This window comes from Oryctolagus cuniculus, chromosome 21 (genome assembly GCF_051225735.1).
Source record: "Oryctolagus cuniculus isolate XC-2025 breed Fujian yellow rabbit chromosome 21, ASM5122573v1, whole genome shotgun sequence".
Taxonomy (NCBI): domain Eukaryota; kingdom Metazoa; phylum Chordata; class Mammalia; order Lagomorpha; family Leporidae; genus Oryctolagus; species Oryctolagus cuniculus.
Window position 1 is genome coordinate 46,933,236 of NC_142887.1, and position 27,402 is coordinate 46,960,637.

The following is a 27,402-nucleotide window of genomic DNA, read 5'->3' on the forward strand; positions in this document are numbered from 1 at the left end:
TCGTAGTTTTGAGTTCCTCAGCCGATTTGTGGTTTCTTGAGCGGCAATTTCGTAAATGTTTTCTGGGTCTGAGTTTGTTTTGCCTTCTTCCTTCCCAAATGTTGTATTCTGACGCAATACAAACAAGAGTTTGGACAGAGTAGCCATTATGAAATAAAAATAACACTACAAATAGGCGTTTGAAGATTATATTCTACAGGTAACATGACCGAGGTGAGTTTTTGTGTTTTGCAAAATAAAATGAAACAGTTTGGCTGAGGTGAAAGATATTAATTGCCTCCAAACTGAGTTTCCCTGCGATTTTCAGGTTAATTCAGTCAGAATTCCACAGGCAGTCAGCTGGAGCAGTGGATGAATCTGGGAACAGCCGGTTTCCTTGCGACTATATCAACTCCGATATCATTATGGATTCTTGCATTTCTTTGGCTTTTTTCTCCTTTTTCTTATTTATCATGGTTTGTAATGAATTTTCTGATGTGAGCTTTGGTTTTGAGGCTGGCAAATTGAGTTCAGGGCACGAGAGGAATGGTCTTTTTCAATCAGGGCACAGCTGTTGGCTTGCTCCAATTCTGGCTTGCTGTCCTTGTTTTGGGTGCCTCAGCCGATTTGTGGTTTCTTGAGCCTCAATTTCCTAAATGTTTTCTGGGTCTGAGTTGCTTTTCCCTTCTTCCTTCCCAAATTTTGTATTGTGACGCCATACAAACAAGACTGTGGGCAGAGTAGCCATTATGAAATAAAACACAAAACAAATAGGCATTTGAAGCTTAGAAATCTACAGGAAACACGACCAAGGTGAGGTTTTGTGTTTTGGAAAATCAAATGGAACACTTTGGCTGAGGTGACAGATGTTAATTGCCTCCAAACTGAGTTTCCCTGCGATTTTCAGGTTAATTCAGTCAGAAATCCACAGGCAGTCAGCTGGAGGGCTGGATGAATCCGGGAACAGCCGGTTTCCTTGCGACTAAATCAAGCCCAATATCATTATGGTTTCTTGTATTTCTTTGGCTTTTTTCTCTTTTCTCTAATTTATCATGGTTTGTAATGAATTTTCTGATTTGAGCTGTGGTTTTGAGGCTGGCATATTGAGTTCAGGGCACGAGAGGAATGGTCTTTTTCAAACAGGGCAAAGCTGTTGGCCTGCTTCAATTCTGGCTTACTATCATTGTTTTGGGTGCCTCAGCCGATTTGTGGTTTCTTGAGCCTCAATTTCCTAAATGTTTTCTCGGTCTGAGTTGCTTTTCCCTTCTTCCTTCCCAAATTTTGTATTCTGACGCCATACAAACAAGACTGTGGGCAGAGTAGCCATTATGAAATAAAACACAAAACAAATAGGCATTTGAAGATTAGAAATCTACAGGAAACATGACCAAGGTGAGGTTTGTGTTTTGGAAAATCAAATGGAACACTTTGGCTGAGGTGACAGATGTTAATTGCCTCCAAACTGAGTTTCCCTGCGATTTTCAGGTTAATTCAGTCAGAAATCCACAGGCAGTCAGCTGGAGGGCTGGATGAATCCGGGAACAGCCGGTTTCCTTGCGACTAAATCAAGCCCAATATCATTATGGTTTCTTGTATTTCTTTGGCTTTTTTCTCTTTTCTCTAATTTATCATGGTTTGTAATGAATTTTCTGATGTGAGCTTTGGTTTTGAGGCTGCAATATGGAGTTCAGGGCACAAGAGGAAGGTTCTTTTTCAAAAAGGGTAAAGCTGTTGGCTTGCTCCAATTCTGGCTTGCTGTCATTGTTTTGGGTGCCTCAGCCGATTTGTATTTCTTGAGCGGCAATTTCCTAAATGTTTTCTGGGTCTGAGTTGGTTTTGCCTTCTTCCTTCCCAAATGTTGTATTCTGACGCAATACAAACAAGAGTTTGGACAGAGTAGCCATTATGAATTAAAAAAGACAACAAATAGGCGTTTGAAGCTTAGAAATCTACAGGTAACACGACCAAGGTGAGGTTTTGTGTTTTGGAAAATCAAATGGAACACGTTGGCTGAAGTGACAGATATTAATTGCCTCCAAACTGAGTTTCACTGCGATTTTCAGGTTAATTCAGTCAGAAATCCACAGGCAGTCAGCTGGAGGGGTGGATGAACCCGGGAACAGCTGGTTTCCTTGCAACTTAATCTAGAACAATATCATTATGGATTCTTGCTTTTCTTTTGGTTTTTTCTCCTTTTTCTTATTTATCATGGTTTGTAATGAATTTTCTGTTGTAAGCTTTGGTTTTGAGGCTGGTATATTGAGTTCAGGGCACAAGAGGAAGGTTCTTTTTCAATCAGGGCACAGCTGTTGGCTTGCTCAAATTCTGGCTTGCTGTCGTAGTTTTGAGTTCCTCAGCCGATTTGTGGTTTCTTGAGCGGCAATTTCGTAAATGTTTTCTGGGTCTGAGTTTGTTTTGCCTTCTTCCTTCCCAAATGTTGTATTCTGACGCAATACAAACAAGAGTTTGGACAGAGTAGCCATTATGAAATAAAAATAACACTACAAATAGGCGTTTGAAGATTATATTCTACAGGTAACACGACCGAGGTGAGTTTTTGTGTTTTGCAAAATAAAATGAAACAGTTTGGCTGAGGTGAAAGATATTAATTGCCTCCAAACTGAGTTTCCCTGCGATTTTCAGGTTAATTCAGTCAGAATTCCACAGGCAGTCAGCTGGAGCAGTGGATGAATCTGGGAACAGCCGGTTTCCTTGCGACTATATCAACTCCGATATCATTATGGATTCTTGCATTTCTTTGGCTTTTTTCTCCTTTTTCTTATTTATCATGGTTTGTAATGAATTTTCTGATGTGAGCTTTGGTATTGAGGCTGGCAAATTGAGTTCAGGGCACGAGAGGAATGGTCTTTTTCAATCAGGGCACAGCTGTTGGCTTGCTCCAATTCTGGCTTGCTGTCCTTGTTTTGGGTGCCTCGGCCATTAGGAAAGAAAAAAAAAAAACACAGAAAATTGCCCTTTCGGGAGTAGAAATCTACAGGCAGCACGACCAATATGAGTTTCTGTGTTTGGGAAATGACATGGAACCCTTTTCCTGAGGGGACAGATTCTAACTCCCTAAAAATTGAGTGTGAGTGCGATTTTGTGGTCAATTCACTCAGAATTCCAAAGTCAGTCTGTGGAAGGGGGCAATGAATCTGGAACCAGCCAGTTTCCTTGTGTCTAAATCCAGCCAAATATCACAAAGGACTCTTGCATTTCTTTGGCTTTTTCACATTTCCCTTATTTATCATGGTTTGTAATGAATTTTCTAATGTGACCTTTGGTTTTGAGGTGGCAATATTGAGTTCAGGGCACAAGAGGAATGGTCTTTTTCAAACAGGGCACAGCTGTTGGCTTGCTCCAATTCTGGCTTCCTGTCATTGTTTTGGGTGCCTCAGCTGATTTGTGGTTTCTTGAGTGGCAATTTCCTACATATTTTCTGGGTCTGAGTCGGTTTTGCCTTCTTATTCCCAAATTTTGTATTCTGATGCAATAGAAGCAAGATTTTGGACAGAGTAGACATTATGAAAGCAAAAAAAAAAAACACAGCGCATTGTTTTTTTTGGATTAGAAATCTACAGGCAACATGACCAAGATGAGTTTCTGTGTTTTGGAAAATGATATGGAACCCTTCTGCTGAGGGGACAGATACTAATACCCTCCAAATTGAGTGTGAGTGCGATTTTGAGATGAATTCAATCAGATTCCAAAGTCAGTCTGTGGAAGGGGGACGAATCTGGAAACAGCCAGTTTCCTTGTGTCTAAATCCAGTCCAATATTACAAAGGACTCTTGCATTTCTTTGGTTTTTCCACATTTCCCTTATTTATCATGGTTTGTAATGAATTTTCTGATATGAGCTTTGGTTTTGAGGCGGCAATATGGAGTTCAGGGTAACAGAGGAATGGTCTTTTTCAAACAGGGCACAGCTGTTAGCTTTCTCCAATTCTGGCTTGCTGTCATTGTTTTGAGTACCTCAGCAGATTTGTGGATTCTGAGCGGCAATTTCATAAATGTTTTCTGGGTCTGAGTTGGTTTTGCCTTCTTCCTTCCCAAATTTTGTATTCTGACGGCATACAAACAAGAGTTTGGGGAGAGTAGCCATTATGAAATGAAACACACAACAAATAGGCATTTGAAGCTTAGAAATCTACAGGTAACACGACCAAGGTGAGTTTTTGTGTTTTGGAAAATCAAATGGAACACTTTGGCTGAGGTGACAGATATTAATTGCCTCCAAACTGAGTTTCACTGTGATTTTCAAGTTAATTCAGTCAGAATTCCACAGGCAGTCAGCTGGACGGGTGGATGAATCCGGGAACAGCCGGTTTCCTTGTGACTGAATCAAGCCCAATATCATTATGGATTCTTGCGTTTCTTTGGCTTTTTTCTCCTTTTTCTTATTTATCATGGTTTGTAATGAATTTTCTGATGTGAGCTTTGGTTTTGAGGCTGCAATCTGGAGTTCAGGGTGCAAGAGGAAGGCTCTTTTTCAAACAGGGCACAGAAGTTGCCCTGCTCCAATTCTGGCTTGCTGTCATTGTTTTGCATGCCTCAGCCGATTTGTGTATTCTGAGTGGCAATTTCATAAATGTTTCTGGGTCTGAGTTGGTTTTGCCTTCTTCCTTCCTAAATTTTGTATTCTGATGCCATACAAACAAGAGTTTCAGCAGAGTAGCTACTATGAAATAAAAAACACAACAAATAGGCGTTTAAACCTTCAAAATCTACAGGTAACACGACCAAGGTGAGTTTTTGTGTTTTGGAAAATCAAATGGAACACTTTGGCTGAGGTGACAGAGAGTAATTGCCTCCAAACTGAGTTTCACTGCGATTTTCAGGTTAATTCAGTCAGAATTCCACAGGCAGTCAGCTGGAGCAGAGGATGAATCCGGGAACAGCCGGTTTCCTTGTGACTAATAAGGCCAAATGTCATTATGTATTCTTGCATTTCTGTGGCTTTTTTCTCTGATTTCCTATTTATCATGGTTTGTAATGAATTTTCTGATGTGAGCTTTGGTTTTGTGGCTGCAATATGGAGTTTAGGGCACCGGGGGAATGGTCTTTTTCAAACAGGGCCCAGCTGTTGACCTGCTCCAATTCTGGCTTGCTGTCATTGTTTTGGGTGCCTCAGCCGATATGTGGTTTGTGAGCGGCAATTTCCTAAATGTTTTCTGGGTCTGAGTTGGTTTTGCCTTCTTCCTACCCAAATTTTGTATTCTGACGCCATACAAACAAGAGTTTCGGCATAGTAGCCATTATGAAATAGAAAAACACAACAAATAGGCATTTGAAGCTTGGAAATCTACAGGTAACACAAGCAAGGTGAGTTTTTGTGTTTTGGAAAATCAAATGGAACACTTTGGCTGAGGTGACAGATATTAATTGCCTCCAAACTGAGTTTCACTGCGATTTTCAGGTTAATTCAGTCAGAATTACACATGCAGTCAGCTGGAGGGGGGGATGATTCCGGGAACAGCCGGTTTCCTAGCGACTGAATCAAGCCCAATATCATTATGGATTCTTGCTTTTCTTTTGGTTTTTTCTCCTTTTTCTTATTTATCATGGTTTGTAATGAATTTTCTGATGTGAGCTTTGGTTTTGAGGCTGGCATATTGAGTTCAGGGCAGAAGAGGAAGGTTCTTTTTCAAACAGGGCACAGCTGTTGGCTTGCTCTAATTCTGGCTTGCTGTCATTGCTTTGGGTGCCTCAGCTAACTTTTGGTTTCTTGAATGGCAATTTCCTGAATATTTTCTGGGTCTGAGTTGGTTTTGCCTTCTTCCTTCTGAAATTTTGCATTCTGACGCCAAACAAACAAGAGTTTGGGAAGAGTAGCCATTATGAAATAAAAAACACAACAAATAGGCGTTTGAAGCTTAGAAATTTACAGGTAACATGACCAAGGTGATTTTTTGTGTTTTGGAAAATCAAATGGAACACTTTGGCTGAGGTGACAGATATTAATTGCCTCCAAACTGAGTTTCACTGGGATTTTCAGGTTTATTCATTCAGAATTCCACAGGCAGTCAACTGGAGGGGTGAATGAATCCGCGAACAGCCGGCTTCCATGTGACTAAATCAAGCCCAATAACATTACGGATTCTTGCATTTCTTTGGCTTTTTTCTCCTTTTTCTTATTTATCATGGTTTGTAATGAATTTTCTGATATGAGCTTTGGTTTTGAGGCTGCAAAATGGAGTTCAGGGAGCAAGAGGAATGTTCTGTTTCAAACAGGGCACAGCTATTGGCCTACCTCAATTCTGGCTTGCTTTCATTGTTTGGGATCCTCACCTGATTTGTGGTTTCTTGAGTGGCAATTTGCTAAATGTTTTCTGGGTCTGAGTTGTTTTTCCCGTCTTCCTTCCCAAATTTTGTATTCTGACGCCATACAAACAAGAGTTTGGGTAGAATAGCCATTATGAAATAAAAAACACAACAAATAGGCATTTGAAGTTTAGAAATCTACAGGTAACACGACCAAGGTGAGTTTTTGTGTTTTGCAAAATAAAATGGAACACTTTAGCTGAGGTGACAAATATTAATTGTCTCCAAAATGAGTTTCACTGCTATTTTGAGGTTAATTCAGTCAGAATTCCATAGGCAGTCAGCTGGATGGGTGGATGAATCCGGGAGCAGCCGGTTTCCTTGCGACTATATCAAGCCCGATATCATTACGGATTCTTGCATTTCTTTGTCTTTTTTCTCCTTTTTCTTATTTATCATGGTTTGTGTTGAATTTTCTGATGTGAGCTTTGGTTCTGAGGCTGGCATATTGAGTTCAGGGTACAAGAGGAAGGTTCTTTTTCAAACAGGGTACAGCTGTTGGCTTGCTCCAATTCTGGCTTGCTGTCATTGTTGTGGGTGCCTCAGCTGACTTGGTTTCTTGAGTGGCAATTTCCTAAATGTTTTCTGGGCCTGAGTTGGTTTTGCCTTCTTCCTTCCCAAATTTTGTATTCTGACGCCATACAAACAAGAGTTTGGGCAGAGTAGCCATTATGAAATAAAAAACACAACAAATAGGCATTTGAAGCTTAGAAATCTACAGGTAACACGACCAAGGTGAGTTTTTCTGTTTTGGAAAATCAAATGGAACACTTTGGCTGAGGTGACAGATATTAATTGCCTCCAAACTGAGTTTCACTGTGATTTTCAGGTTAATTCAGTCAGAATTCCACAGGCAGTGAGCTGGAGCAGAGGATGAATCCAGCGACAGCCGGTTTCCTTGTGACTAATAAGGCCAAATGTCATTATGGATTCTTGCATTTCTTTGGCTTTTTTCTCATTTTTCTTATTTATCCTGGTTTGTAACGAATTTTCTGATGTGAGCTTTGGTTTTATGGTGGCAATATGGAGTTCAGGGCACCGGGGGAATGGTCTTTTTCAAACAGGGCGCAGCTCTTGGCCTGCTCCAATTCTGGCTTGCTGTCATTGTTTTGGGTGCCTCAGCCGATATGTGGTTTGTGAGCAGCAATTTCCTAAATGTTTTCTGGGTCTGAGTTGGTTTTGCCTTCTTCCTTCCCAAATTTTCTATTCTGACGCCATACAAACAAGACTGTGGGCATAGTAGCCATTATGAAATAAAAAACACAACAAATAGGCATTTGAAGCTTAGAAATCTACAGGTAACACGACCAAGGTGAGTTTTTGTGTTTTGGAAAATCAAATGGAACACTTTGGCTGAGGTGATAGATATTAATTGCCTCCAAACTGAGTTTCACTGCGATTTTCAGGTTAATTCAGTCAGAATTACACAGGCAGTCAGCTGGAGGGGTGGATGATTCCGGGAACAGCCGGTTTCCTTGCGACTGAATCAAGCCCAATATCATTATGGATTCTTGCTTTTCTTTTGGTTTTTTCTCCTTTTTCTTATTTATCATGGTTTGTAATGAATTTTCTGATGTGAGCTTTGGTTCTGAGGCTGGCATATTGAGTTCAGGGCAGAAGAGGAAGGTTCTTTTTCAAACAGGGCACAGCTGTTGGCTTGCTCTAATTCTGGCTTGCTGTCATTGCTTTGGGTGGCTCAGCTGAATTTTGGTTTCTTGAGCGGCAATTTCCTAAATGTTTTCTGGGTCTGTGTTGGTTTTGCCTTATTCCTTCCGAAATTTTGTATTCTGACGCCAAACAAACAAGAGTTTGGGCAGAGTAGCCATTATGAAATAAAAAACACAACTAATAGGCGTTTGAAGCTTAGAAATCTACAGGTAACACGACCAAGGTGAGTTTTTGTGTTTTAGAAAATGAAATGGAACACTTTGGCTGAGGTGACAGATATTAATTGCCTCCAAACTGAGTTTCACTGTGATTTTCAGGTCAATTCAGTCAGAATTCCACAAGCAGTCAGCTGGAGGGGTGAATGAATCCGGGAACGGCCGGTTTCCCTGCGACTAAATCAAGCCCAATATCATTATGGATTCTTGCATTTCTTTGGCTTTTTTCTCTTTTTTCTTATGTATCATGGTTTGTAATGAATTTTTTGATGTGAGCTTTTGTTTTGAGGTGGCAATATTGAGTTCAGGGCACAAGAGGAATGGTCTTTTTCAATCAGGGCACAGCTGTTGGCTTGCTCCAATTCTGGCTTGCTGTCCTTGTTTTGGGTGCCTCAGCTGACTTTTGGTTTCTTGAGTGGCAATTTCCTACATGTTTTCTGGGTCTGAGTCAGTTTTGCCTTCTTCCTTCCCAAATTTTGTATTCTGATGCAATACAAGCAAGATTTTGGATAGAGTTAGCTCTGTGTCCATTCTTCTGTCTCTTTACTAGATGAATAAAAAGACAGTGTAAAATGATTTGTAAAGAACTATAAGGGGTCAGCGCTGTGCTGCTGCTGCCAATTGAGGAGTGAAGCAGGAGATGGAAAACACCTCTCTCTCTCTCTCTCTCTCTCTCTGTGCCTCTCCTTCTCTGTTACTCTGACTTCTAAATAAAAAATGAATCTTAAAAGAAGTATAAACATCAATAAAACACAAATGAAAATTGTATTCTCAAAACTGGATATTAAACCATGCCTTCTACACCTCTGTTAAAAGTTGCATTCTATCATAGTCATTTATGATTTCTAGGGCCAAAGTAGTAAATAAGATTTTTCTGGAAGAGACAGAGGTTATGAGGGAGCCAGGATTTGGGGTCAGTTAGCAGAAGTGAGTGTCACTCTTTCAGATTTGATGCAGGAAAGGAACAGCAACTGATCCCTGAGATTTTGGTGTGGGAAGGAAAGGAAGGAGGGACTTAACAAAAGCAAATGCCCTCTGGTTGTGGGCACCCACCCCTGACTGCAGCTTTTTGGAGGAACAGCTGGTGTCTCTAGGGATGCTGCAGCCTGGACTCCATTTCCCAGAGTTCCCAGTAGCTCCGAGGTATTCTGCTTTCCAAATACCTGTGGGCATGCACCTGCCACTGCCAGTCCCTGGGGCTCAGAGTTGGACCAGGGGAGTTCATTCCTTGATCAGTGTCAACCCTGGGGGCTATGCTGCTCCTTCTCTGGCATTTACTGCAACTCCTGCTCTGCACGTGCGATCCCAGGCAGTTTCCGAGTGCTCACCCTGAGCCTGCCTCCTGCTGCTTCTTCCCTCTTCATCCACCAACTGTGGGTCCCACATGCCAGGGACTCTCTTCTCCACACTCCCAATTTCACTCCCCGTATATCTGGAAGAAAGGGTACCTGCTCCAGGGACTTTCTGCTGCAGGTTTGACATGCAGGAAGGGGCAGAGACACATGTGGGAGAAGTGTGCCAGCGATCCTGGCAGCTTCTCCCGAGGTCAGGGCTGGGACCCGGGCTGCTCTGTCTCCCACCTCTATTTCCCAGGCTCAAAGTGCCCGGACTCTCTCCTGCAGTACCTCACCTAAACTGTCCCTAATGTGCTTTATTTAGTGGTTACAGGAGAGAGGGGGCAGTGTTCTGGGAACCTGCACTCACAGGGAAGGAAGGCAGAAAGACTCCTGATCTCCACAGTTAAATAAGCCGGGTTCCCACTGTGGGTGGTCTCAGAATGCAGTCTGGCCTGGTCTCTTGATGTTTCCTGGGCTGGTTCCTGCAGGGTGGGGCTGGATGGCCCTCAGGAGGGAGCCTGGGGCAGCAGAGGGGTGGGCAGGAGGATCTGTCTAGGATCTGCCCCACTGCTCTCATCCTGCACCTCATCTTCCTGGTGGGGAGCAGTGTGAAGCGTGAATAGCTGCTTTGTGTGTTGATCCCTCTCAAGTATTAATTATCAAATTTTTCCAATGTGGAATTTGAAGCTGTTCCAGAAACATGGGGTGGGAAATCTCCCTTCTTTCAAACAGGCACAGAGACAGTGGAGGATCCAAGGAGTTTCTATTAATGGCCCTAGGCTCAGCTGGAATGATTTCCTGAGAATTGAGCATCAAATTCAAGTTTCTTAGCTGTTACAGCATTGGTGGGTTTAAATGGCAGCCTACATGATTAGAACCACATTTCCAATGGTCAGTGGGTCCAGTATGTTTGTAAAAGAGATGCCAGGGACAGATTTATTAGGACAGATTTATGACTGGAGTTTACAAAAGCAGAACTTAGGACATCTTCCCTCCCTAGACAAGATTTCAGTGGGCAGCTGTTTCACTCATTAATTGAGAGCATCCACTTTTAAAGGTTTGTGTTGGATGGGGTCCACTTCTCTTTCTTTGATGATGTATTTGGCTGCTTTTCATTTTCTGTCTTCAGCTATCTCTTCTCCTGTTAGCAAGGCTGTCAACTGTTTTGACCTGCCACTGATCCCTTTGCAAAGTGAGAAGGGAACCAAAATTAATGCAAGTCTACTGTGTTGTCAATAACTGGAGCTACTTTTTTAAAGATTTATTTATTCATTTGAAAGAGTTACACAGAGAGGAGAGAGAGAGAGAGAGAAAGAGAGAGAGGTCTTCCATCCGATGGTTCATTCCCCAATTGGCAGCAATAGCTGGAGGTATGCCAATTTGGAGCCAGTAGCCAGGAGCTCCTTCTGAGATGAAGCTGTTTTTTTAAATAATTATTTATTTATTTGAAAGGCGGAACTTGCCTAAAAAGATGGATAGTAATTTGAGTAGCCAGGACTTGAACTGGCACCCAATTGGAATGTCAGCACTGCAAGCCACAGCTCTACTTGCTACTCCACAGCATCGGCCCCCTAAATTCTTATGAGTATTGCTACACGATTGGAATTTATAATTGATAATGCTGAACAATTGAAACTGTCTTATTTACAATTGTAGGACTGGATATGGCAGTTCTACTTGAAGTAAAGTATGTAGCCTGCTTATTGTATGATTTTCGGAAAAGCATGTATTTATATATAACAGCAGATCTGTTAATCATTTAAAAGTGAATTGTCATGATTACCCAGATGTAAAGAATGCAATATGTGCTAATGAGTTAGCAGTCACAGACATTTAGAATTAGAGGGATTTTAGAACTTTTTCAATACTGCAGTTTTTATGAAAAACTAATAATTTTTTTTATTTGACAGGTAGAGTTATATACAGTGAGAAATCAGAAAGGCCTTCCTTCCATTGGTTCAGTCCCCAGATGGCTGCCACAGTTGGAGCTGTGCCCATCCAAAGCCAGGAGTCAGGTGCTTTCTCCTGGTCTCCCATCCGGGTGCAGGGCCCAAGCACTTGGGCCATCCTCTACTGCCTTCCCGGGCCATAGCAGAAAGCTGGACTGAAAGAGGAGCAACCAGGACTAGAACACTTTGCCCATAAGGGATACCAGCACCACAGGTGGAGAATTAACCAAGTGAGCCACGGCGCTGGCCCCCGATAAATTTACTCTTAACAAAATATCAAAATATCTTATTTAGTATAAAGTTAGTCGTGAAAAGAGACTACCTTGTTGAACACAGAAATTTGAGATTATATTTCTTGGTATTAATTTGCATCTTAAGGCTTATTGCCTAGTTTATTTCAATATTTCAATCTAATATTACTAATAATATCTTGTACTTAGTGGTTCACTGTGTGCCAGACAATATTCTTTTGATTTTTTAAAAGATTTATTTATTTATTTATTTGGAAGTCAGAGTTACACAGATAGTGAACAAGAGGAAGAGAGAGAGAGAGAGAGGTCCTCCATCTGCTGGTTCACTCCCCAGATGGCCTAAAAGGTCAGAGATATGCCAATCTGAAACCAGGAGCCAGGACCTCTTCAGGGTCTCCCATGCAGATTCAGGGGCCCAAGGACTTGGGCCAACTTCCTACTGCTCTCCCAGGCTATAGCAGACAGCTGAATGGAAAGTGGAGCAGCCTGGACTTGAACCGGCCTCCATATGGGATGCCCCCACTGCATGCAGTGGCTTTACTAGCTACACCACAGCACTGGCCTCAAGACAATGCTCTAAAATGATGCATTAATTATTCCCAAATATTGAAAAGTGGCATGGTACACATTTGAATGTGTTGTTTTGTACTAGTTGTAGAAACAGTTTAAAATATATTTATATTTAAAAATGTAAGCTTTGATCTAAAGGTTTACTTTCCCTTAAGGTGCCTGTTTGGAAACTGAGAGATCATTGAAGTCTCAAGATAGAGTACAACTGATCTTATCCAAGCCTCCTTTATCACATGAGGATGCTAAATGCCAAGCCCAGAGAAGTAAAGTGAATTGTTCAAGGTCACATAGGTAAGTTGTGGCAGGGATAATTCTGTATTAGCATTAGGTATCCTGATACATAGGCCACTGTTCTGTCAATTTTGTACTCCTTCTGGAGTTAAAGATTCTAAGTTGTGGAAAATTGAATTTGGAAATTTAGTGGTTGCTATGTTGTTATGGTGAGAAATTTCTGTGTATAGCTATGAGTTGCTTAAATTTTATTCAATATATTTTTCTAGTATGTTTGCTATTTATTTGAAATGTATAACAAGTAGCTTCATCTATTTGCCAAAAGAATTTTTAAAGATTTATTTATATTATTTGAAAGTCAGAATTACACAGAGAGAGAAGGACAGGCAGAGAGAGTGGTCTTCCATTCACTGGTTCACTCCACAGTTGGCCTCCATGGCTGGAGCTGTGCTGACTGGAAGGCAGGAGCCAGGAGCCTCTTCCTGGTCTCCTATGCAGGTGCAGGGGCCCAAGGACTTGCACCATTTTATAGTGTTTCCCAGGCCATAGCAGAGAGCTGGATAGGAAGTGGAGCAGCCAGGTCTTGAACTGATGCCCCTATGGAATACCAGCACTGCAGGTGGCAGCCTCACCCACTATGCCACAGTGCCAGCCCTTGCCAAAAGAATTTATAGAAGCTATTCCATATATACACTTAACAATTATTTAGTTACTTGACATGAACTATCCCTGCATATTTGAAAATTTTGAATGGTATCACTTGGGTTTTAAGAATGTTATATTTTAGGTCTCTTAATATTTTTAGTGATGATGTTTTAAAGGCCCTTTCTGTTTTATGAAAAATGATAAGGATTTTGTTTTACAATGGCCATAGTATTACTACTTAAAGCAATAGATTAAATAAAACTTTTAAACAAAGTCATTTAATACTGAATTCTAACACACTGGTATATTTTAAAGTGAGAAGCCGGACTTCTTTCAGATATTCTAAAGAAGAATGATAATCAAAATTGAAGACATCTACAGTTTTTAATCACTTGTTTTAAATATTGGTCATAATGGTCCAATTTTGAGTTTAATTTTAATTAGCTTTTAAATGATTCAATATGTTTTATAGAAAAAATTCGGAGAACATAATTATATACTCAACCTCCCTCCCTTCTTTTTCCTTCTTTGTCATTTTTTTTAGCTTATGAAATGACATTTTCAGTTTACATTACATTAAAAAGGGTTCTTGAATCAAGGGACAAGTTTAACAGGCAAAAAGCAAAAAGATCGTAATTTAGAGGGAATATAGACAATGGCTCTAAACAATATTTGAATATCACATCTAAACAATATTTGAATAAATTGATAAATATTTTAATTTCTCCTACTAAAATGCTCAAAGTCTTTAATTATTTATCAAATATTAGTGCAAAATTATGGATTTAAATGATCCCAAAAAGTGATGAATTTTTGTGTAATAAAGTCCAATTTTTGTCAAGGCTTTTTGACAGTCTCACAGAAAACTTATGTTTGTGAATGGGAAGAATAATACCAAAATATCCATACTACCAAAAGCAATTTGCAAATTCAATGTAATCCCAATCAACATACCAACGATGTTCTCAGAGCTAGAAAAAATGATGCTAAAATTCACATAGAAACATGAGAGATGCTTAACATCTAAAGCAATATTATAAAGCAAAAAAAAGCTGGAGACATCACACCATATTTTAAGACATATTACAGGGGTCAGCACTATGACAAAGCAGGTAAAGTCACCGTCTGCAGTGCCGGCATCTCATATGGGTGCCAGTATGTTTCCCAGCTGCTCCACTTCTTATACCCCTCTCTGGTATAGCCTGAGAAAAAAGTAGAAAATGGCCAAAGTCTTTGGGCCCCTGCACCTGCATAGAGACCTGGAAGAAACTCCTGACACTTGGATTCAGATCAACAGAGCTCCGGCCATTGTGACCATTTGGGGAGTAAACCAGTGGATGGAAGACCTCTCTCTCTCTCTGCCTCTACCTCTCTGTAACTCTGCCTTTCAAATAAATATACTGCAAAAAAAAAAGAAGAAGTGTTAGCACTGATATAATAACAGACACATAGTTCAATGGAAAAGACTTGGTAGCATAGAAATAAACCCAAATTTCTACCAGCAACTCATATTTAACAAAGGAACTAAAATGAACTGGAGAAAGAAGAATCTCTTTCACAAGTGGTGCAGAGGAACTTGATTATCCATATGTAGAAGCCTGAAAAGAGACTCCAACATCTCTTACATTATGTGAAAGTGAACTCACAGTGAATTAAAATGTAATCATAAGACCCAAACCCAAGTAAACATAGGGAAACTCTAAATATTGTCAACACACAATAGCTTTTGGGTAAGATTCCAATAGCAATAGTCACAAAAATAAAAACAGAGACATTTGAGTATATCCAACTAAGATACTTCTTCACAACAAAGTAAACATCAGAGTGTAGATACAATGAACAGATGGCAGGAAAAATTAAAACTCTGAATGTTTACAGATTTCCAGAACATTTACATGAATTGGAAAAACTCCAAAAAATACAGTGAAGAAACAGGCAAGGATCTGAATAGACATTTCTCAGAAGAAATGTACATGGTCAAAACATGTGAATATGCCCGATGTCACTAGCCATTATGTAAATATAAATCAGAACACCATATCAGTCTCCAACACCTGTGGGAGAATACAACACTCAGGTGTTTGTGTGTGCAGCAAGTGGGTTTAGAGGACCCTGTTCACCTCTGGAGAGCAGAGCCTACAGGGAGGTAAAGAAACCTTACTGCGCAGGGGCATGCTAATCTTCTCTGTATCATTCCAATTTTAGTATATGTGCTGCCGAAGCGAGCACATGTGCTGCCGAAGCGAGAAAGAGATGAAAAGAATTTATCTCAGCTAGCCACTAATATTCAAGAAACAAGGTCTTCAGGAAAGCCAACTCAACTGACATTTTCATGTCATTGTTAAATAAAGGAAAAATTATCTAGGTTCAGCAATACGTAGTTTATAAGAGAAAGACTACAGAGTAATTTCCTTGGCATAGAAATAACTTTTTTTTTTTTTTTTTTTTTTTATCCATGAGGGCTTGCTATCACCACCACACACCCACATCCCATATACAAATGCCTGGCTTGAGTGGTAGCTTCTCTGCTTTGAGGCAAGTTTCTGCTAGTGTGCACCCTGGGAGGAGACGGAGGATGGCAGAAGTGCTTGGGTCCCTGCACCCAAATGGGACATCCAGAATGAATTCCCAGTTCCTGGTTTTGGCTTGGTCAAGCTTTGGCTATTGCAAGTGTCTGGGGAGTGAAGCAGTGGTTCCCTCTTCCTGTCACTCTGCCTTTCAAATCAATAACTGTTGTTGGTAATGACTAATGATGATATTCACTGATTGTCAAATTTTGAATCTATTAATTATAGACAATTTCTCTTTGTATTTTTAAACTTTCATAATGTTCTGTAGCCAATTTCATCACTAGAAATAAAAACTTTTCCTCAAAAAAAAAAAAAGAAACCTTACTGCTTTCCTAATGTGCTTATTAAGTTCTTGACCAGCGCCTGTTAGTCTTGCCACAAACTTTCTAGTCTTACTACTTTCCTTCTTCTTCTTCTTCTCTGTGACTTGTAAAATAGTATACATTCTATATACTGTGGATACTTTTGATTTATTTTATTCCTTCGGTCTCCTATGAAGTTCCTCCACAAAAGCACAGCCCTCAAAATATTCATTCATTTATGCAGTCTGCAGATTTCATGAGCTACTAAATTCCAAGTAGTATGTTAAAGGCAAGATCTGGGCCTAAGAGAAAAGTGGTCTAAATTCTGTGCCTAGAAGAGGATTTGGGACATAGTAGAACTTCAGTGAAGTGCTATGTGAATGACATGCACTCATTAAATGAGTAATCTAAAGCATACACTTCATTTAAGCAACACAGCAGCCCTACTCACCTCAGGTAGAGCAATTGAGAGGAATAATGTGAACAAAAATAAGACATCAATAAGTTGAATAATAACAGAGAAAAAACAAAATGAGATAGATGCCAACATTACTGAGCTATTTTTGAGGAATTAAATTGATAGAGGGGCTGGCATTGTGGCCAAGTGGGGAAAGCTGCAATCTGTGAGGCCAGCATAACATCTGAGTTCCACTTTGAGTTTAGGAATCTCCACTTCCAATTTAGCTCACTGCTAAACACCTGGGAAACCAGCAGAAGATGGACGAAGGACTCAGGTCCTTGCCACTCATGTGGGAGACTTGGATGAAGCTCCTGACTCCAGCATGCCCCAGGCTCAACTGTTGAAACTCTCTGGGGTGTGAGCCAGCAGATGAAAGCTATCTATGTCTTTCCCTCTCTCTCTAAATCCACCTTTCAAATAATAAAGATTTAATAAACAAATTAACTGATTTCAAAATACACAAAAACATGAACAATACTATATCATTTTTATGCCAAACTGATAAAAAATAACAAATGCTAGAGAGCACATGGGAAAAGAAAACCACCATATATGGTAGGTGAAAACACAAGTTAGTACAGATGTTATGCAGAACAGTATGGTCATTCCTTAAAAAGGATAAAAATTGGGGCTGGTGCTGTTGTGCAGTGAGTTAAAGCCCTGGCCTGAAGGGCCAGCATCCCATTTGGGTGCCAGTTCTAGTTCCAGCTGCTCTTCTTCCAATACAGCTCTCTGCTATCTCCTGGGATAGCAGTAGAAGATGGCCCAAGTCCTTGGGCCCATGCACCCATGAGGGAGACCCAGAGGAAGCTCCTGTCTCCAGGTTTCAGAATGGCATAACTCTGGCCTTTGTAGTCATCTGTAGAGCGAACCAGCTAATGGAGGACCTCTCTGTGTCTCTACCTCTATTGTAACTCTTTCAAATAAATAACAAAAATTAAACTAAGATAAAAATTGACCTACCATGTGAGAGTTATCTTGCTCTTGGCTATATAGAATAAGGAAATTTTATTAGAAGGAAAGGAGGAGAGCATATCAAAGATACAGCAATTTTCCCATAACACAGCCACTATAACACAGTTCACTGCAGCCAGGATGTGAAACCAATCTAGCTGTCCATCAGTGAAAAACAATGGACAGGGCAACCTCTTTTAGATACAAAAAAAGAACAAAATATTATTAAATTAATTGAAATAAGCCAGAAGCAGGAACACAAATGTCACCTGGTCCTTGTCGCATGTGGAAGTGAAAGAAAATAATGGATCTGAACACAGAACTGTGATTACTAGAGGCTGAGAAGGGAAGCAGCTAGGGATAGAGGGGGATTGGATAATAGGTATCAAAAATCAAAGAGGCAGAAAGAACTTCTGGTGTTCCATAATATAATGAGATGACTACATTCAACCATATTAGGTTCTGTGTAAAGAACTGAAGGAGAGGACCTGGTAGTCTCAAATCATGGAGAAGAATTAGAAACTGTAGTTGCTTGGGGGCCAGCATTGTGGCACAGTGGGCTAACACCCTGGCCTGAAGCACCAGCATCCCATGTGGGTACCAGTTCTAGTCCTGGCTGCTCCTCTTCTGATCCAACTCTCTGCTATGGCCTGGGAAAGCAGTAGAAGATGGCCCAAGTCCTTGGGTCCCTGCACCCAAGTGGGAGATCTGGAAGAAGCTCCTGGTTCCTGGAATCAGATTGGCAGAGCTCCGGCCATTGTGGCCATCTGGGGAGTGAACCGGCAGAGGAAGACCTCTCTCTCTCTCTGCTGCTACTTCTCTCTTAACTCTGTCTTTCAAATAAATAACTCTTTAAAAACTTAATAAAACTGTAGTTGCTTAGCTTGATCACTTTTTACTGCATAAATGTGTGCAAATATTGCACTACACCCTGTAATAATGCATGACTAGGACACATTAATCACAAATTATTTCAATGAAATTTTAAAAATTAGAAGCATTTCTTTATATTAACAATGAACTATTTGAAAATGAAATTAGAGAAACATTTCCATGCATAGCAGCATAAGAACCAGGAACCAATGTCTTCAATGTTATCAGTGATGAATCAGATTCACAGCCCCCAGCACTCAGTTTTTGCCATATACTTTACCATGGCAATTGTGGGCATATAGTAGTAAATCAATGGACAGGAATCCTTTGTCTCTAAATCTGCTAAATAAATAAACAAGGAATTCATCAAAGAAAAAGAGATATCAATTTGGATGCCAGGCACAAAAACACATGCACTTGAGCTATCCTCCAGTTTGTGATGCCAACAAATCTTTCAGACATGTTACATTTTCAGAGACTTTTCTGTAATCTTGCTAAGCTTTCTGGAAATCTGCCTTATAGCAAAGGGTTTCCCAATTCCATTACACTCATGATATTTCTTTTGTGTGATATATTAGTTTACCATCTAGAGATAATTTATGGTACAAAACTTTTCTATGCATGCATGTTTTCTCATTTGTGAGTCTATTCATGGGAATTGAAGACTGATTTATAACAGAAATACATTTTCCAAATTCATTGCATAGACTTTTGTTCCTTATGAATTCTCTGAAGTCTGTTGATGTCTAATTTCTGGCTAAAGGTTTTATTGTATTTACAGCATGCAAAGACTATCACCTTTTGTGAATTCTGTGTCTATACAAGCCTGAAATAAAGAAAATGTTTTTGCACAATCAGTATACGCCTAAGAAACCACCTGTGTCAATTCTCTGATGTACCATTGACTTCTGACTCTAATAATATTTATAAGCTTTCTCCTTTACATGAGTCTCTGTTGGATAGGATGTGATTTCCAGCAAAAGGTTTTGTCACAATACTTACATGAATTTTGGAGAAAAGCTCTTCCACATTCATTATATTGTTAAGGTCTCTCCCTTGTTCAAATTCCATGATGGATTATGAGGCATTACCTATGTGAAATGACTTTCTCACATTTATTTCATTCATTAGATATATATGTTGTGCATTCTGATATAAGGAGAGATTTGGGCAGAGCTTTCCAACACTCATTACACCCATAAGGTTTCTCTCCCACGTGAATTCCCTGTTGTCTTATGAGGTATGGCTTCTAATTAAAGGGATTTTACTTTCAAAGGAGTTTTTCCCTATATGAATTTGATGATGTACAATGAGGGCTGAATTATGGTAAAAGGCTCTGAGTCATTACATTCATAAAATTGCTCCCCATGAGAATTCTTTTATGTTTAATGAGGTCTGATTTGCACCACAAAGGCTATTCACATGTATTATATTCATGCATTTCTCCCCTTGGTGAATTCTCTAATATTTCATGAGATATAACTTGCACAAAAAGGTCAAGTAGAAAATTCCCTGTGTGGATACTCTGATATCTTATGAGTTATGAAGTACAGCAAAGAGGCTTTCCACCATCCTTCCATCCATAAAACCTACCTAAATTGAGCAACAAAGATATAGAAAACCTAAACACACACATAACCAGATGGAAATGATACCAGTAATAAAGACCATCACTACCAAGAAAACCCCAAAACTGGAAGGCTTCACTGCTGAATTCTAACAGACATTTAAAGCACTAACTGCAATTCTTCTCAAGTTATTCAAAACAATTGAGAGAGAGGCGATTCTCCCAAATTCTTTCTATGAAGCCAACATCACCTTCATTCCTAAACTTGAAAAAAGTGCAACAAAGAAAGTAATTATAGACCAATTTCCCTGATGAACATACATGCAAAGATCTGCAACAGAATTCTGGCCAATTGAATCCAACAATGCATCAGAAAGATCATCCACCCAGACCAAGTGGGATTTATCCTTGGTATGCAAGGATGGGACCAAAGGCTTTTCCACAGTCATTTCATTTATAAGCTTTCTCCATGGTGTGAAGGCTCTGATACTTTCTGAGGTTTGACTTCTCAGCAAAGGTTTTTCCACAGTCATTGCAATCATAAGGTTTCCCCCAGTACAAATTGTCTGATGCTTTGTGAGCTTTGATTTCTCAGCAAAGGCTTTTCCACAATGATTGCATTCATAAGGTTTCTCCCCTCTGTGAATTCTCTGATGATTTATGAGGTTTGCCTTCTGGCCAAAGGATTTTCCATAGTAATTGCATTCATAAGGTTTCTCACCTGTGTGAATTCTCTGATGATTTATGAGGTTTGCCTTCTGGCCAAAGGATTTTCCACAGTCATTACATTCAAAAGGTTTCTCACCTGTGTGAATTCTCTGATGATTTATGAGGTGTTTCTTCTGGCCAAAGAACTTCCCACAGTCATTAGATTTGTAAGATTTCAACCCTGTGTGAATTCTCTGATGTCTAATGAGATCTGACTTCTGGTGAGTGGTTTCCACACAATCATTACACACATGAGGGTTTTCCACAATATGAGTGCTGTGATGGAGGGTATTTAATACTGAATGAATTCCCACAAGGTTTACATGCATAGGATTTCTTCCCTATATTTGGTCTATGATTCAGTCTAACATGTGATTGGTAAATGACAGGTTCCACAGTCCCAATATACTTATAAATGTTCTCTCTTTTCAGGTGAATACAATCAGAATTCCACAGTCAGTCAGCTGGGAGGGGTGGATGAATCCGGAAACAGCTGGTTTCCTTGTACTAAAACAAGCGCCATATCACGAAGGACTCTTGCATTTCTTTTTCTTTTTTGCATTTTTCACATTTTCTTATTTATCATGGTTTGTAATAAATTTTCTGATGTGGGTTGTGGTTTTGAGGCTGGCTTAAGGAGTTCAGGGAACCAGAGGAATGGTCTTTTTCAATTAGGGCACAGCTGTTGTTTCTCTCCAATTCTGGCTTTCTGTAATTGCTTTGGGTGCCTCAGGCAATTTTTCACTTTGAGCGACTTTTTCCTAAATGCTTTGTTGCTCTGAGTTGGTTTTGCCTTTTTCCTTTTCAAATTGTGTATTCTGATGCAATACAAACAAGGGTTTAGAACGAGGATCCATCAGGAAATTGAAAAACAGAACATATTGGGTTTTCATGATTAGAAATCATAGGCAACATGACCAAGATGAGTTTTTGGGTTTTGGAAAATGACATAGAACCCTTCCACTGAGGGGCAGATATTAATTTCCTCCAAATCGAGAGTAAGTGCGATTTTCAGGTGAATTCAATCAGAATTCCACAGCGAGTCAGCTAGGAGGGGTGGATGAATCCGGGAACAGCTGGTTTCCTTGCAACTAAATCAAGCCCAATATCACAAAGGACTCTTGCATTTCTTTGGCTTCTTTCTCTTTTTTCTTTTTATCATGGTTTGTAATGAATTTTCTGATGTGAGCTTTGGTTTTGAGGCTGCAATATAGAGTTCAGTGCACAGGAGGAATGGTCTTTTTCAAACAGGGCATAGCTGTTGGCCTGCTTCAATTCTGGCTTGCTGTCATTGTTTTGAGTGCCTCAGCCGATTGTGGTTTCTTGTGTGGCAATTTCCTAAATGTTTTCTGGGTCTGAGTTGGCTTTGCCTTCTTCATTCCCAAATTCCATATTCTGACGCAACACAAACAAGAGTTTGGACAGAGTAGCCATTATGAAATAAAAAACATTACAAATGGGCATTTGAAGAATATAAATCTACAGGTAACATGACCAAGATGAGTTTTTGTGTTTTGGAAAATCAAATGGAACACTTTGGCTGAGGTGACAGATATTAATTGCCTCCAAACTGAGTTTCACTGTGATTTTCAGGTTAATTCAGTCAGAATTCCACAGGCATCAGCTGGAGGTGTGGATGAATCCGGGAACATTCGGTTTTCTTGAGACTAAATCAAGTCCAATATCATCATGGATTCTTGCATTTTTTGGGCTTTTTTCTCATTTTTCTTATTTATCATGGTTTGTAATGAATTTTCTGATGTGAGCTTTGGTTTTGAGGCTGGCATATTGAGTTCAGGGCACAAGAGGAAGGTTCTTTTTCAACCAGGGCACAGCTGTTGGCTTGCTCCAATTCTGGCTTGCTGTCATTGTTTTGGGTGCCTCAGCCGATTTGTGGTTTCTTGAGTGCCAATTTCCTAAATGTTTTCTGGGTCTGAGTCGGTTTTGCCTTCCTATTCCCAAATTTTGTATTCTGATGCAATACAAGCATGTTTTGGAGAGTAGCCATTATGAAAGAAAAAAAAAAACACAGCGCATTGCCATTTCAGGATTAGAAATCTACAGGCAACACAACCAAGATGAGTTTCTGTGTTTTGGAAAATGACATAGAACGCTTCTGCTGAGGGGACAGATTCTAATTCCCTCCCAAATGAGTGTGAGTGCGATATTGAGGTGAATTCAATCAGAATTCCAGAGTCAGTCTGTGGAAGGGGGGGATGAATCTGGAAACAGCCAGTTTCTTTGTGTCTAAATCCAGCCAAATATCACAAAGGACTCTTGCATTTCTTTGGCTTTTTCACATTTCCCTTATTTATCATGGTTTGTAATGAATTTTCTGATGTGAGCTTTGGTTTTGAGGCTGCAATATAGAGTTCAGGGCACCGGAGGAATGGTCTTTTTCAAACAGGACACAGCTGTTGGTTTGCTCCAATTCTGGCTATTGTCTTTGTTTTGGGTGCCTCAGCTGAAATTTGGTTTCTTGAGTTTCACTGGGATTGTCAGGTTAATTCAGTCAGAATTCCACAGGCAGTCAGCTTTAGTGGTGGATGAATCTGGGAACAGCAAGTTTCCTTGCAACTAAATCAAACCCAATATCATTATGGATTCTTGCATTTCTTTGGCTTTTTCACTTTTTTCTTATTTATCATGGTTTGTAATGAATTTTCTGATGTGAGCTTTGGTTTTGAGGCTGCAATATGGAGTTCAGGGCACAAGAGGATGGTTCTTTTTCAATCAGGGCACAGCTGTTGGCTTGCTCCAATTCTGGCTTGCTGTCATTGTTTTGAGTGCCTCAGCCGATTTGTGGTTTCTTGTGTGGCAATTTCCCAAATGTTTTCAGGGTCTGAGTTGGCTTTGCCTTCTTCCTTCCCAAATTTTGTATTCTGATGCAATGCAAAGAAGAGTTTGTATAGAGTAGCCATTATGAAATAAAAAACCCAACAAATAGGCATTTGAAGCTTAGAAATCTACAGGTAACATGACCAAGGTGAGTTTTTGTGTTTTGGAAAAAAAAATGGAACACTTTGGCTGAGGTGACAGATATTAACTGCCTCCAAACTGAGTTTCACTGTGATTTTCAGGTTAATTCATTCAGAATTCCACAGGCAGTCAGCTGGAGGGGTGGATGAATCCGGGAACAGCCGGTTTCCTAGCGACTAAATCAAGCCCTATATCATTATGGATTCTTGCATTTCTTTGGCTTTTTTCTCTTTTTTCTTATTTATCATGGTTTGTAATGAATTTTCTGATGTGAGCTTTGGTTTTGAGGCTGGCGTATTGAGTTCAGGGCACAAGAGGAAGGTTCTTTTTCAATCAGGGCACAGCTGTTGGCTTGCTCCACTTCTGGCTTGCTGTCATTGTTTTGGGTGCCTCAGCTGATTTGTGGTTTCTTGTGTGGCAATTTACTAAATGTTTTCGGGGTCTGAGTTGGCTTTGCCTTCTTCCTTCCCAAATTTTGTATTCTGATGCAATACAAGCAAGATTTTGGACAGAGTAGCCATTATGAAAGAAAAAAAAAAAAAACACAGCAAATTGACCTTTCAGGATTAGAAATCCATAGGCAACACAACCAAGATGAGATTCTGTGTTTTGGAAAATGACATGGAACGCTTCTGCTGAGGTGACAGATTCTAATTCCCTCCAAATGGACTGTGAGAGCGATTTTGAGGTGAATTCAATCAGAATTCCAAAGTCAGTCTGTGGAAGGGGGGGATGAATCTGGAAACAGCCAGTTTCTTTGTGTCTAAATCCTGCCAAATATCACAAAGGACTCTTGCATTTCTTTGGCTTTTTCACATTTCCCTTATTTATCATGGTTTGTAATGAATTTTCTGATGTGATCTTTGGTTTTGAGGCTGGCATATTGAGTTCAGGGCACAAGAGGAAGGTTCTTTTTCAATCAGGGCACAGCTCTTGGCTTGCTCCAATTCTGGCTTGCTGTCATTGTTTTGGGTGCCTCAGCCGATTTGTGGTTTCTTGAGTGCCAATTTCCTAAATGTTTTCTGGGTCTGAGTCGGTTTTGCCTTCTTATTCCCAAATTTTGTATTCTGATGCAATACAAGCAAGATTTTGGAGAGTAGCCATTATGAAAGAAAGAAAAAAAAAAAACACAGCGCATTGCCCTTTCAGGATTAGAAATCTACAGGCAACACAACCAAGATGAGTTTCTGTGTTTTGGAAAATGACATAGAAAGCTTCTGCTGAGGGGACAGATTCTAATTCCCTCCCAAATGAGTGTGAGTGTGATTTTGAGGTGAATTCAATCAGAATTCCAGAGTCAGTCTGTGGAAGGGGGGGATGAATCTGGAAACAGCCAGTTTCTTTGTGTCTAAATCCAGCCAAATATCAGAAAGGACTCTTGCATTTCTTTGGCTTTTTCACATTTCCCTTATTTATCATGGTTTGTAATGAATTTTCTGATGTGACCTTTGGTTTTGAGGCTGCAATATAGAGTTCAGGGCACCAGAGGAATGGTCTTTTTCAAACAGGGCACAGCTGTTGGTGTGCTCCAATTCTGGCTATTGTCTTTGTTTTGGGTGCCTCAGCTGAAATTTGGTTTCTTGAGTTTCACTGCGATTGTCAGGTTAATTCAGTCAGAATTCCACAGGCAGTCAGCTTTAGTGGTGGATGAATCTGGGAACAGCTGGTTTCCTTGCAACTAAATCAAACCCAATATCATTATGGATTCTTAGATTTCTTTGGCTTTTTTCTCTTTTTTCTTATTTATCATGGTTTGTAATGAATTTTCTGATGTGAGCTTTGGTTGAGGCTGCAATATGGAGTTCAGGGCACAAGAGGATGGTTCTTTTTTAATCAGGGCACAGCTGTTGGCTTGCTCCACTTCTGGCTTGCTGTCATTGTTTTGAGTGCCTCAGCCGATTTGTGGTTTCTTGTGTGGCAATTTCCCAAATGTTTTCAGGGTCTGAGTTGGCTTTGCCTTCTTCCTTCCCAAATTTTGTATTCTGATGCAATGCAAAGAAGAGTTTGTACAGAATAGCCATTATGAAAGAAAAAACCCAACAAATAGGCATTTGAAGCTTAGAAATCTACAGGTAACATGACCAAGGTGAGTTTTTGTGTTTATGAAAATAAAATGGAACACTTTGGCTGAGGTGACAGATATTAATTGCCTCCAAACTGAGTTTCACTGTGATTTTCAGGTTAGTTCAGTCAGAATTCCACAGGCTGTCAGCTGGAGGGGTGGATGTATCTGGGAACAGCCGGTTTCCTAGCGACTAAATCAAGCCCTATAGCATTATGAATTCTTGCATTTTTTTGGCTTTTTTCTCTTTTTTCTTATTTATCATGGTTTGTAATGAATTTTCTGATGTGAGCTTTGATTTTCAGACTGCAATATAGAGTTCAGGGCATCGGAGGAATGGTCTTTTTCAAACAGGGCACAGCTGTCCGTGTGCTCCAATTCTGGCTATTGTCTTTGTTTTGGGTGCCTCAGCTGAAATTTGGTTTCTTGAGTTTCACTGCGATTGTCAGGTTAATTCAGTCAGAATTCCACAGGCAGTCAGCTTTAGTGGTGGATGAATCTGGGAACAGCCAGTTTCCTTGCAACTAAATCAAACCCAATATCAATATGGATTCTTGCATTTCTTTCGCTTTTTTCTCTTTTTTCTTATTTATCATGGTTTGTAATGAATTTTCTGATGTGAGCTTTGGTTTTGAGGCTGGCATATTGAGTTCAGGGCACAAGAGGATGGTTCTTTTTCAATCAGGGCACAGCTGTTTGCTTGCTCCAATTCTGGCTTGCTGTCATTGTTTTGAGTGCCTCAGCCGATTTCTGGTTTCTTGTGTGGCAATTTCCCAAATGTTTTCAGGTCTGTGTTGGCTTTGCCTTCTTCCTTCCCAAATTTTGTATTCTGATGCAATGCAAAGAAGAGTTTGTACAGAATAGCCATTATGAAATAAAAAAAACACAACAAATAGGCGTTTGAAACTTAGAAATCTACAGGGAACATGACCAAGGTGAGTTTTTGTGTTTATGAAAATAAAATGGAACGCTTTGGCTGAGGTGACAGATATTAATTGCCTCCAAACTGAGTTTCACTTTGATTTTCAGGTTAATTCAGTCAGAATTCCACAGGTAGTCAGCTGGAGGGGTGGATGAATCTGGGAACAGCCGGTTTCCTAGCGACTAAATCAAGCCCTATATCATTATGGATTCTTGCATTTTTTGGCTTTTTTCCATTTTTCTTATTTATCATGGTTTGTAATGAATTTTCTGATGTGAGCTTTGGTTTTGAGGCTGGCATATTGAGTTCAGGGCACAAGAGGAAGGTTCTTTTTCAATCAGGGCACAGCTGTTGGCTTGCTCCAATTCTGGCTTGCTGTCATTGTTTTGGGTGCCTCAGCTGATTTGTGGTTTCTTGTGTGGCAATTTCCTAAATGTTTTCGGGGTCTGAGTTGGTTTTGCCTTCTTCCTTCCCAAATTTTGTATTCTGATGCAATACAAGCAAGATTTTGGACAGAGTAGCCATTATGAAAGAAAAAAAAAAACAGCAAATTGACCTTTCAGGATTAGAAATCCATAGGCAACACAACTAAGGTAAGATTCTGTGTTTTGGAAAATGCCATGGAACGCTTCTGCTGAGGGGACAGATTCTAATTCCCTCCAAATGGAGTGTGAGAGCGATTTTGAGGTGAATTCAATCAGAATTCCAGAGTCAGTCTGTGGAAGGGGGGGATGAATCTGGAAACAGCCAGTTTCTTTGTGTCTAAATCCAGCCAAATATCACAAAGGACTCTTGCATTTCTTTGGCTTTTTCACATTTCCCTTATTTATCATGGTT

At 40.0% G+C, this 27,402-nt stretch overlaps 1 long non-coding RNA gene and 1 pseudogene across 5 annotated transcripts in view; one reads left to right on the forward strand and one right to left on the reverse strand.

Moving 5' to 3' along the window:
* Nucleotides 1-15,909, forward strand: part of LOC149119975 (uncharacterized) — an 87,086-nt gene extending 71,177 nt beyond the window's left edge. For 2 of the 5 annotated variants that reach the window (XR_016227019.1, XR_016227017.1), the window contains exons 2-3: nucleotides 12,448-12,583; nucleotides 15,629-15,909. This is a non-coding gene — a long non-coding RNA (uncharacterized LOC149119975). Of the gene's footprint in view, nucleotides 1-3,982; nucleotides 4,149-6,334; nucleotides 6,461-7,512; nucleotides 7,615-12,447; nucleotides 12,584-15,628 lie in introns of those variants that run through there. The other 3 variants (XR_016227018.1, XR_016227020.1, XR_016227021.1) reach the window with 3 other exon arrangements.
* On the reverse strand, nucleotides 15,330-15,397 carry LOC149119976 (U6 spliceosomal RNA; annotated as a pseudogene).
* Nucleotides 15,910-27,402: the final 11,493 nt, after the last annotated feature.